At 43.3% G+C, this 11,849-nt stretch overlaps 1 long non-coding RNA gene across 1 annotated transcript; it reads left to right on the top strand.

The window, feature by feature from the left end:
- The first annotated feature begins 6,318 nt into the window (after nucleotides 1-6,318).
- On the top strand, nucleotides 6,319-11,355 carry LOC124216987 (uncharacterized). Its single transcript, XR_006882754.2, has 3 exons — nucleotides 6,319-10,087; nucleotides 10,372-10,592; nucleotides 10,892-11,355. It is a non-coding gene; the product is annotated as an uncharacterized lncRNA (long non-coding RNA).
- The last annotated feature ends 494 nt before the right edge of the window (nucleotides 11,356-11,849 follow it).

Raw genomic sequence — 11,849 nt, 5'->3', positions numbered from 1 at the left:
GCGCGCGAAAATAATTCAAATCCTACCTGGCTACATGATCTATAGAATAACGTGGAACCGATTTCATCGTCATTTGCATTTATCTAACAAACTTTTAATTAAACGCTTGCAGTTTACAACTTTTTGAGAAGTAGGCGGTCGCATTCACCGGCTTCACCCTGGTCCAGGTGTTGCATTGGATTAGCGACTAGATTTACGTGGCGTTAATTTCTACGCGGTTATTATACAAACACCGTTGTTTGGACACGTCGAGATTAAAATGGGAAAGTTTAACCCTTTCGGGGGTTTCTAATTTGATAATTACGTAATCGTGATGAAACACCTGAGCAACTTTATCACGCTATCCGCGACCTGCGACCATCGCGCTCGATCCTTCGCGTTCATTCATTAGTGACCCTCGCTATAAATCACCGCCGAGTGGTGTTACACTTTCAAGACATGTCCGGCTCTATTAGCTCTCCTCTCCGGAGGAGCTTCAACCCGACATCCTTCGTTCGACAATCGATACTTCCGGCTTTCGCCGGACTTGTAAGGTACGCTGCTCACCGCAGCTAAGCAGCGACCGTCAAGGGTCAAGCAACGGAGGTTCGAACGACCAGGAATCTTTCCAAGACGAGTACTTTAAAGAAGTCTGATCACTTGGACAGTGATCCATCTTCGTCTTGCACTCCAAGTTTCAAACTTCTCGACAACCGCCTTCGGCACGTAATCAGACATTCTCTGCTGCCGGCTGGTCCAATCGACGTGTTGCCCGCAGGTGAACCGCTTTGGTATTCACGAATCTGAAACAGTTGGCAGGAATTCGGTAAGCATCGATGGCTCGCGTCAATTATCAGATTTATCAGTTAGGCACACGCTCTTGGGATCGACGTTTCGCACTTGCGCGTGATATTGCCTTTTCTAAATCCCACCGACGACAATCAAATTTTCTCACGACGATTCCAAAAACGTTACGGTACCAAACGAAATAAACGAAGCAATTGTGAAGGAGGCAAAGGAATTTCAACGGTTACTTTTAACCGTCTAACCGATCACTACCTCCCCTAAATTCAACAACGAATTTAGTATCACCCTTTCCAGCAGTCGCGTTTCCGTCCGTCGGTGCAGGGTGGAAAAACGGAGACAGATGTAGACTAGATTCATCTGGACAGTTAGAGATGTGCGGAGACGCAGAGGGGCCGAAGAGCTGTGGTTAAATAAACCGAGGAGACACCGCGTATTTACATCGTTTCCAGAATGTCTACCGCTTCGTTAGATGATTCACAAAGCGAATTACTTCCGCTACTGACAAAAGCTGTGTGTTGTCGCCTCTTGGTGCCTGGTCAACCCTGCTAAGCCTCGCAGCCCTGAATAACCACCCCTAACCCTGCGGTTCAGGTGTCTGTACTTAACATCCTAATCCCTCAATCGATTTTCCTCATGGTTTCACTTTATTTTTGTATAATCACTCCGGTTATCTTGTCAAAGAGTCAGCCTCGCAAGAAGACGCCTATTATACACATGTGCGGGTTAAAAATTTCGAAGGAGACTTTTATCACGCGTTTTCACGCCGTTACACTCCGTGCCAAAAATATCGCACAGCTGCACAGCAGGAAACTGAACTTAATCAGAGTCCTTTCTAGTAAACTAGTAAACTCGCCGCTTGCGTGTTCCAGCTAAGCTCGATCGAACGCAGCCGTAGAGAGGAGAGAAGCTTTCCGAGACGATTATTCGGAAAAGACATCCGATAGGTATTCAGAGTACCTATTAGCGAAACAGCAACAACAAATGTTGCCGATATTGGAACTGCGGAGCTTGCAATCGCTTGTACACAACGGGGTTGACAGTGGAAGACGGCATTAGTATTCGCGCGCAAGATTCTATTTGATAGAAAATCCCAACGTATTTGCGGCTTGCGTTTCTCCCGCACTGTTTTCCTCAGCATAAATTCCGAACCACACGTATTCTCAAGCGCGTACGATGTACATCGAAAACCTCCAAGTGGAGTGTATGGAGTAGGTTTATCACAGTGCCGAGTTAATTTGTTCCCCGAGGCAATTTCTTTCTTTCTGTCCGTTGACTTTGGATACAGCCAAAAATAAGGTACCCTTAATATTTCTTTTATACATAAGCAGAGCAAAGTCTGAGCGAACCCAGTCGCTTCGAGATCCTGCAACATTTCTCTGAATTCAGGCTGAACAATTTTTGTCACATTGCATACTTTGCGTGTCTTTGACTCGCAATTCCGCAAAAGATAACAGATTTTTACCGAGAGTATAGCACGTGTCGAAGCCCGATTAATGATCGATTAGCATCTCGGTTGAATCTTTAATCATAACAAGTACGTGTCGTGTGTACAACCGGGTATATTGTGCGGTGAAGCGCGGCCGTGTCGTTAGCCGACGTATCGTTAACATATAACGCACAACATATACCGCCAATTCCAGACCGGACTTAATTAACGAAACATGCAAAACAGCTGCGTACATATAGGTATGTATACAAGCATTTCGGCGTTGGCCTGTTGCGCAAAGAAACGCGTTAAATAACACCGTTGTTCGTCTCGTGCATTAGCCGTTGCGTAAAAAAGAGCTAAAAGCTCTTTCTCATTTTACACCTACGAAGTCCTCAAGTATTCGGCTCGCCGTTTACTCTTACAGTTTAGGTGCAGGTATACTTCGCCGCGAATCATTCAGAGCTTGCAGAGGAAATTTTGCACGGATCTCCGCGAAAATCTTCCACCTTACTTTCTCTTTCAGCAGATTAACCATCGAACCCCAGTCGGCAGGTATGGCAATAAAAACCAACATTCAAACTGTTTATGGACTTCGCTTCGTCCGAAATATTTCACAATGGTCTGGATACAATTCGTTTTACTCGTATAGTATATGTGCCTTTCTAAGGGCGCGATATCAGTCTGCGAATTTATATGTATATATATATAATATATATACATATATAATATATATACCGTTCCCTTTTCTCTCCCTTCTGTATACCTACGCGCAGAACAGCCGTGTTTTCTTTCGCTTGAAAAAACCACCGCCAGGATTGTATCAGCGTAAATCAGATAACATCAAACTTTACACAATGGCATCGCGACTATACATCGAACTAATCAAAACGCCATCCAGTCGCCGCTACACGCCCTTGCAACACCGAGAAATCTACGCCCTGCAGGTTCAATAACCCAGAAAACGACGAAGATAGATCGAGACAGCTAAGAAGGGAATTTTTTCCCGTTTTCCCGATACTTGGATATTCACATTATTCACTGTAATCGATGATGGGATTTAAAAATTTAAAACGAATAGCAGAATTCGGAACGTCAGAAAAACGGTGTGAATAAGACTCGCGCGCGATAAAATAATGCCCACCTCAGGCTACGCTTTAAACACGGCGCAGACTTCATAAATTCATTTTCGCGAGCCTTGAAACCTGAATATTTCTTCACCGTGGAATTATGGTTGACGGCGGAGAAAAAGTTATAACAGCACCAACCCTTACGATACAAGAAAAATTTAGTGCACCTGTAAACTGTCATTTAGACTAAAAGGAAAACAGAATCACGTAACATCTGCATTGTTTCACCATTTTCAAACATAAAACGGGGGCATGGTGTGAGAATAATAACGGGGATTAATACAACACATATAACATAGTTAAAATCGGATCAGATCCGTGTAATCGGAAATAACAGAATTTATTCTCTGAGATCAATCCTCGTGTCGTGAATTTTTCCTCACAACAAATTCGAACAGGCGTACAATGGCAAGTAGATCAGTCTTGGTCCAACTACGAAACGAGTCGGTCGACGTAAACAAAGTTACCGGCCCAAAGTGTCACCTAATATAGCTAGTTTACAGTTCGTGACGTGAACACAGTGAGCCTTTAATATAGTATCGTATTCGACATCGTAAGAATACAACAGACTTTGTGTCTTTGCGTAAAAGGTGAATTGAATATTTGGAATTTTTCCTCCGTTTTCAAGCTAAGCTAGACTTGAATCGATGAAAATAACCAAAATGCTTTGAAAAAAGTTGAAACTAAAATACCAGTGCTGGACAATGGAACCAATATCAAAACGATTTGAGTAAAGCATGAAATCTTTAAGAATAATTTGAAAAATATGATTGTTTGAGAAGGCTTCAACGTTTGTAAGTTAGAATAGTCTGTAAGAAAACAAATGTAAAACCCAAACTAAGACTACGGTCGTTATCGGTTACAATTTTTTCAACAACACTAAAAATTACAAGAGGGGAATTAAAATCGTTCGGTTTATCAAGTGCCCCATGGGAGAAGCTCTACTCGGTGAAAATTATGCTGAACTTGCGTAGGTACATATACAGAAGTCCCGCGTAGATGCATAATGCATATCCATAATTGAGAATTCAATTGATATCATACAGTCGTCGTTGCCTATCCTCCGAGGTGTTTGGCTATGCAAAAGTGAACTTCCGGCTGTCCATCGACGAAAGCAGACACGAGTATCCCGGCACTCAAAGCCCGTGACGTCCAGACACCCTCGGTCACGTTTCCTAGTCCATTTCTCGCTCTTTGGCCGGAAAGTTTGGGCTACGCGTAGAAGGTGTAGCAGGGTGAAGATTAGAAGGCGACGTTGATCACGGACAACCGCCTGGGAATAGTCCCAGCTTTTGGAGATATGAAGAGCAGAAAGGGGCTGCAGGATGCGGTTCTCTCGTCCGAGACTCGGGTTCTCGTGAAAATTCTATTAATGATAAATGAGGATGCCGATGGCCCGGGGCGCCGGAAGTTACGAATGAGAACGGCGTCTTTCGCGACGCGACGTGCCGCACTGCCATTTTTATTTAACCCCTTCCGGTAGGGGAAATATTTTCACTCTACGACACACACCGAGCTCTTTAACCCGCGTTGGGCTGCAGAGAGTCGATCGATGCTCGTTTCCGTCAAAATTCAAAGTAACGTTCTCGTCGGGTAAACGAGGGAGCAGCCGGTGAATACCTGCGACCTGAGTGCATCCTGCATAGCTCCAGGTGCAGTTTTTGCCTTCCGAATCATTTGTTCTTATCCGTGTATGTTCAGCGTATAGATATATACGTTACGCACGTGTATATGCACACACTGAGAGTGCTTGGGAGAGTTTTCTATCAGAACTCTGAGCTTTATATAGATAACTTGCACCCACCCACCCGCAGCTTTATCAGCGCGGAAAAGCGCTTGAAAATAAATGGGGAAAAATAAAATCAGGTGCACCGATAGAGCTGTGAATGCCTGTTATGTAATCTGTCCGAATTACCGGTTTTCAAAGGTTTACGTAACCGTGAGTAATAAATTATTCAGAAAATCGTTGACGCGGCGTGTTGTTCTCGCCTCGGGGATAAATCGCTTTTTTGCTTTCTGGCGTCATTATGCGCAGGGTATTATCATCGCGCCTCATTTGAAAACTCGTTTCTATAACTGGACTATCGCTTGGTTATATTATACATGCCGTACGCGCTTTGTGAACTTGCGAGGGTCGTTATACGTCGACGCGTTAAAGCTGCTTTAAAGCGTAAGCATTCCGTTGTTCCGAGTCTCAGCCAACCGAACGCAAATTCCAGATTGATAATTCCCGATGAGCTAATTAAGGCGCAAGTGATTTTCGCACAGCACAACCGCAGCCAAACTCTTCGATCGATCTCGAACTCGTCGTCGGCAATTTGTAATAACGCTAAAGACGAGGAAATGGGAAACGGGGGCGATAATTAAGATCAACGGACCCCGACTCCGCACGCCAAATGGAGGAAGACCGACCATTGCGAACGGATTGAGGTAAGTAACTCTGGTTTTTCGGCATGCAATTCGTCTCTTTATAAGATCGCGAGTATCGTATAACGTCGCCACACTCCGTAATCCAGAATTGCAATTACGTGAAACGCTGGATTCAATGTCTCTGCAATGAACTTCAATCCTTTGCGCGCGATTTCTGAAGAATCTTGTTATACGTGTTATTATTGTTGCGGTCGTAGAGTTTGAAATATTGTTGGTTAAATTCTTGTGCGATGGTATTAAAGCCCGAACGCTGGATTAACTTCACCCCTCAAGACTTTAGTTGGCGAATATGAAGGAAGATAAGGAAAATTACGTACCGTATCAAGTCCCGCTGATTACTCCACGCTTCGACGAGTGGCGTGTGAAATCATGCCGAATTATTTAACTAGTTGGCAACGGTGTAATGTCTGATTACCTGTCTAATCGCGAATTAAACGCACGAGTCTGAAGTTCGCTCAAACTAACTTCCGACTACCCAAACTCGGCAAATCTCACCCGTCTGTAACAAAAAAAGATAAAAAATAAAAACGATGTTTCCATATCTCGCGAATACGGATTTTCATCGAAAAGGCTTGCAAGCGAAGCAGCCGAGGGATGTGAGGAAATTACAGCAACAGCTGACGCCGCGTCGAATCATGAAGACGAGAGAGCTGAAAGATCTACGATGTATAATATCTGTACGCGTAAACTTTAAACGTTCGTGCTATATATCTGTCGTATATATGCAGTGGTAATAGCGTAGGTACAGTGGAAAATGGCGAACGTTGAAAGCAGCAGCCAGAACTTTTCCTCTAAAGCTGCAGCGGCGCCGCCGCTTATCTGCATACGCGTAAAATGGCCATTCTCGCCGAGGAATATACGTATTTAAGGGCACAATCTCTGGGTTCGAAGAGCTGCGCTTAGTCCCCCGTAAAATATAAATCGCCAGCTATTTCGATGGTGCAAGGCTGAATAACGGTCCGCGATAAATTGAAAGTCGAATTTGACGGTAATCGAGGACACGGGAGGCAGGCCTCAAGCGTTAATCTAGAAACCAATTTCACCCTCAATGCTCCGTTCACCTCGTCGAATTGCGAATTGTCCCGCACTCGCCAGCCAACCCGTTGATTATTCTTTACCTTCGATGTGCACAATTTCGACATTCAACCTTCCGTTTGCACTCAGATTCGCTACGTTCGCTGCTTACGGTTCAGTCATGCTCGACATCAAAGCACTCTCCAGAGGGACGCGAAAGCGCACCGGAAGTACTCCTCTCCTTACTCCCCGCCTTCCGCGTCGCCTATAATAAACACACGCAAACACAGGCAAACGCGCAGATATCACGTACGACTTGTAACGCGCAGACACTTGCGAACCAATGGGAAAGCCACCTCCGTGACTTTTCTCCACGCCGAGTGTATGGTGAGACAATAGTATATTGTGTGACAAGGGAGGAAAGCTGACGGTTGCGACGAGTGTAAAATGCGCGCCTCAAACGATCACACGAGTTGAGATCCCCAACTTTTGCCACCGAGTCACACGGGACAGTTTTTATAACAAACGAATGAAACGAGTGGTCAGGCTTTGCGCGGCAGTTTTGCGGAATGCGAGTGGTCAATTTCTCCTCCCTAGGGACGAAAGTAAAGCAATTGTGGACTGTGCTTGCGCGAACCTATATTTACAACGCTAAGACGAAATTGACTAACTTCATTTCGCTGGTTTGCTACGCAAAACCTCACTTTTCATGCACGTGTGATAAAAAAAAACCTTGTTCCAACTTTGTTCCACTCTGAACTTCCATTCGTCGGTACTTCGATGTTTGAAGAAAATTCGCCGAAAATCTTTTCCATTTATTCAATCCGGAGATACTATACATATTTGTTCGACTGCAAAGCTGTTGCACTTATTTATCTCCTTTGTACAACTTACTCATCGAGTAAGTTGCGGCCAGGCGAATGGCTATAGTAATACCTACCGACGAGTGATCGGCACCACCGACACGTGATATGAGCAATGGTGATCATTGCGGGTAGACGCTAATTCGGTTAAAGTCCCATGTCGTTTTTAGAGCATTAAAGCGCAAACCAGATCCAGGGGGATGTGACGCTGGGAGGTGAAGGTAAGTTGTCTGGTTACACGCGAGGGTGAGTGCGCATTCAGGAGGAAATCGGGCGTGCAAATTGATCCGCGTGTCGGAGGTGGGGCGATGAGTTGAGTCAATCCCTGCGTAAAGTGATCCTCTGAGGATTTATTTTTAATTTAAAAGTTAAAGTAATATTATCACCCTGATACTGCGGATGGAGAGCGAGAGAGAAAGAGGCGAATCCTGCTCGCAGACGCGAAAGTGGAGTTATACATTGGTGTACAAATTTTTTGCGATATTATCGAAGGGTTTTAATGAACACGGCGTAATTTATATTACATGTGAATAGAAAAGACGCATTTCGTCGTGACTGCGGCGCAAAAAGGCATCGTCTCGCCGAGATACGTGTATTGTGAAAGCAGCAAAGCGACTTATTCGTGCCTTTTCGAACAGCCGCATTTATACGATGCGCTTCTTCTGTCTCTCCCGTTTAGATAGGTACAGATTTTTCATTAAACCTGTCGTCTGTTGTTTCATATACTTTTAACGTCAAACGATAAGATCGTGAGAATCGCTCGCTAATCGTAAGGCGAATCCGACTTTATTACTGCTCGTACAGCGCTATAAGAAAAATAACACAGTTTAATTATTTACTGACGGCGTTGTGAATGTATAGAGAAACTTCTTAACCCTAGGTTGCAGTACGGCAAGAAAAGCCTCGGATATACATACATTAAAGCGTTTAGTACGGTCGTTGGAGAAAGTTTGAGGTACTTCAAATTCATAAATCATCGAGTTCTAAAGTGCTGAAGTACCTTCCGCGAGGGCGGAAGCGTACGGCTTCCGTACCAAAAAAGCTTTTAAAGAAGTAATTGGCTGAGTGAACAAGCACCCCTTCACGTGTGCCAGTTGCCAATCATCCGTAATTTTAAAACCGTGGGAAACACGCGTTTCGAATAAATAATAAACTTGTATTATTAAGTGATCGGAATTCGTTGGATTTTTACTGTATTCATATTTTCATTCAATGGGATGGATGTTTCCTATCTAATTTCGATTGAAAGCTCATTTTTTCCCGTCCCTATTACATGCTAGTTAACAAATCAGCCTTTTCATACTTTGCCGATTTTCAAACGATTAGAATGACCAAGAAGAACGGAAAAATAACGAGTATCCCATAAATAGAAGGTATCTTTCATTCCGACCAACTAAGAAGCTTCCACAAAATTTTTTTGAGCCATACGTTAAATTCTTTGCGAAAATACAGAATCCACGCATGCATGTGTGCATGAAAATTCCGAGCGAGTCGAACAATTTTCAACATCCATCGGTTCCATCAGCGATGCAGCCGGTGAGCTCGCCAGTTTAATGTAACCTAATTTTTTGAAAGCTTTTTTAGCACCGTATCGTCTTATCCGAAAGTTATATATCCCGAACACATGGCAATGAATCTATAATATTCTAGGTAGAAGCTGTCCTCGGCGATACACTTGTCTACGTAAAAGCTAAAATACTTACCATTTTGCATGCACGTAGTTCCACGTGTATATTGTACCGAACGAAGCGATAGTTGGCGATAACTTTCCGGGTCAATATTCATTCGTTACAAATTAACTGGCGATGCTTTCACAAACGAAAACGAGTTAATATTTTCAGCCTCTGCATCGCTCTGTATTAAATTACGATTCACGTAGTAGACACGTAATTAAACTAACTTCTGTCGTCAGTTAATTTACGGTAACTTTTGTATTCGCCAATAATTAGTTTAGTTTACGACTCTGGCGTACACTGTGCGGATGATACTTAAATTTGCTTGTTCCGGTTGTTTCATTTTTCAATTCCGAATAAACGAAAGCGAGCGAATGAAGAACTTTACGACAAGTCTGAGCTTGATGTTACAGGTAAAAAGTGCGATGAACCAGGACACGTAGCCCCTTGCATCGGAAGCAGTATCAACGTCCCGGTGTATGAGAATTACGATACCGCAGCGCAGGGTCGGAAGTGAAGTCGAGTAATATTGTTTCAGTGTCTCCCGGGGCTTGCATCAATCCGGCGGTCGCTGATCGAATCTCTTACTCTTCGTATTTTCCGGAGAGAGAGAGAGAATCTCGCCTCGAAAGACGGTGAAATAACAGTTGAGAAGAAAACATCGGAGACGCACAAAGCAATGCGGATTCAGACCAGTACCACTGCGCCATAGTTTAATTTTCTTCCTTCGGCAACGTGACCACGTCGACCGTTAACCGGAGCATCGTAAGCAGCGGCTGATTAAGAATGACCAAAAATAATCAGTTTTCGATTGAATCGATTATTTTTCCTCGCAATCAGTGAAAGATAAATAAATATCTTTACCCGAAATTGAAAAATGTTTCGAATGAAACTAGAAATTATAAAAAAAAAAACTTTCCGCCATTAAGACTGTGTACTGGAATTTATTAGATTTTGATTTCAAATGCACCGTTTCACAAAAATACGAAATAATCGATCTATCGATTAATTTTACCCGATTTAATCGAGTCATGTTCGATTATTTTTAGCTTGGTTGCCATCGCTAGCGCTTGACCTCATCAAAGAATCTTAGAAATCAGGCTGACTTGGAGAGTCGCTGCGATAAACGATGGCTTCGGAAAACTCTGTACGCTTTCACCCCGTGAATATGACCCAAGTCAACAAGAACTGCTCGGATACGGTTGCTTTTGTCGCCGCAACTGATGCGGGCTGTTTAATTAGAATTAGGCGGTGAAAAGGAAGCAAAAAGGTATTTATTAATTAAAATTGCACACGCTAGTGGGCGCAGAAGAGTCATCGAGCTTTCCCATTTTCAAGTATCACTCAAGTATAATGAATGAGGGATGCATGTCATATGTGTGATTGTAATAAGTAAAAATGATACCGCCGAGTATGAATCGACGAGAAACACACGTACATTTCCGACTGCTGACTGACTTTGAGGCAGGTCCATTCTTATACTGTAAAACTATATTGATCGGGAACACTAGAGATTTATTCGGCTTGTCGCAACAGCTTAAGCTAAGACTTATGTTTTTGTTCAACCAGGTAACGAGGTGGGATCAATTTAAGAGAGCAGCGTATCGATTGCTCTTGAAATTCCGTGTAACTTACTGCAGGTCAGAAGCTCACCTATACGCAATCTAACCCTGTCGTTATTCTAACGATTTCATCGTTCGCCTGACAAAAAGGAAGCATCCGTCGGCCTGGAAGGAAAAGAACTTCCTAGAGTCACTTCCTATTGAAATTGCTTTTCTAATCAACTTCCAATATGTATGTCCCAGTGGTCTTTCAATTCCCTGCGCACTCTCATTCTATGAAGCGATTGAAAGAACCATTATACGAGGCTCTCGAATTGCATTCGATGAATTACTAATCTACCATTAATTCTACCTTCCGAGTGATGGAACCGAATAGAAACGAAGGAAAAGAAGACGGGTAATTATCGGGGGAAGAAAAAAGTGAATCAAAGATCCCAATCTAAATTTACTCACTTGCGAACACATTGTAGAATGATAGCAAAGTCTTCCAAGTCTGACGGAAGGGGGTGGGGGGCGAGGGGGGCGAGGCAAGAATAGCAGAAATTTTTTTCACCAAATTCAATTCCAGCCTTCACTAAATATATATGTATATTTGCGTACCTACTTTGGTGCGCCTGCCATTTTTATTGCCGGTATTTTGCATACCATCAGAAATTCTGCAGACAGTGCTTCGCATACACGATTAAACGCTGTCACTCTTGCCTGCTTCACAATGCGAGAAATAATTAATCAAGATGCTAATTTTCATATTCATTCTATCTATCTCTTTTCCTCTTCATTGCCATATCCTTCGATATTACTTCTTTTCGCGACACTTTCTGACGCAGAACGAGCAATATTTCCAAGGGACTGTAATCGTGATTAATCAATCTGTAACTTGTAAATCCAACACCGCGACACGCAGGGGTGAGCAAAGCGTAAACACGTCATCGACAGTGGTGCGAACCGATCTGGTAAAGGTGAAG

This window comes from Neodiprion pinetum, chromosome 4, assembly GCF_021155775.2.
Source record: "Neodiprion pinetum isolate iyNeoPine1 chromosome 4, iyNeoPine1.2, whole genome shotgun sequence".
Taxonomy (NCBI): Eukaryota; Metazoa; Arthropoda; class Insecta; order Hymenoptera; family Diprionidae; genus Neodiprion; species Neodiprion pinetum.
Note: the sequence above shows the minus strand (reverse complement) of the source record. Positions and strands in the feature narration are given on the sequence as shown.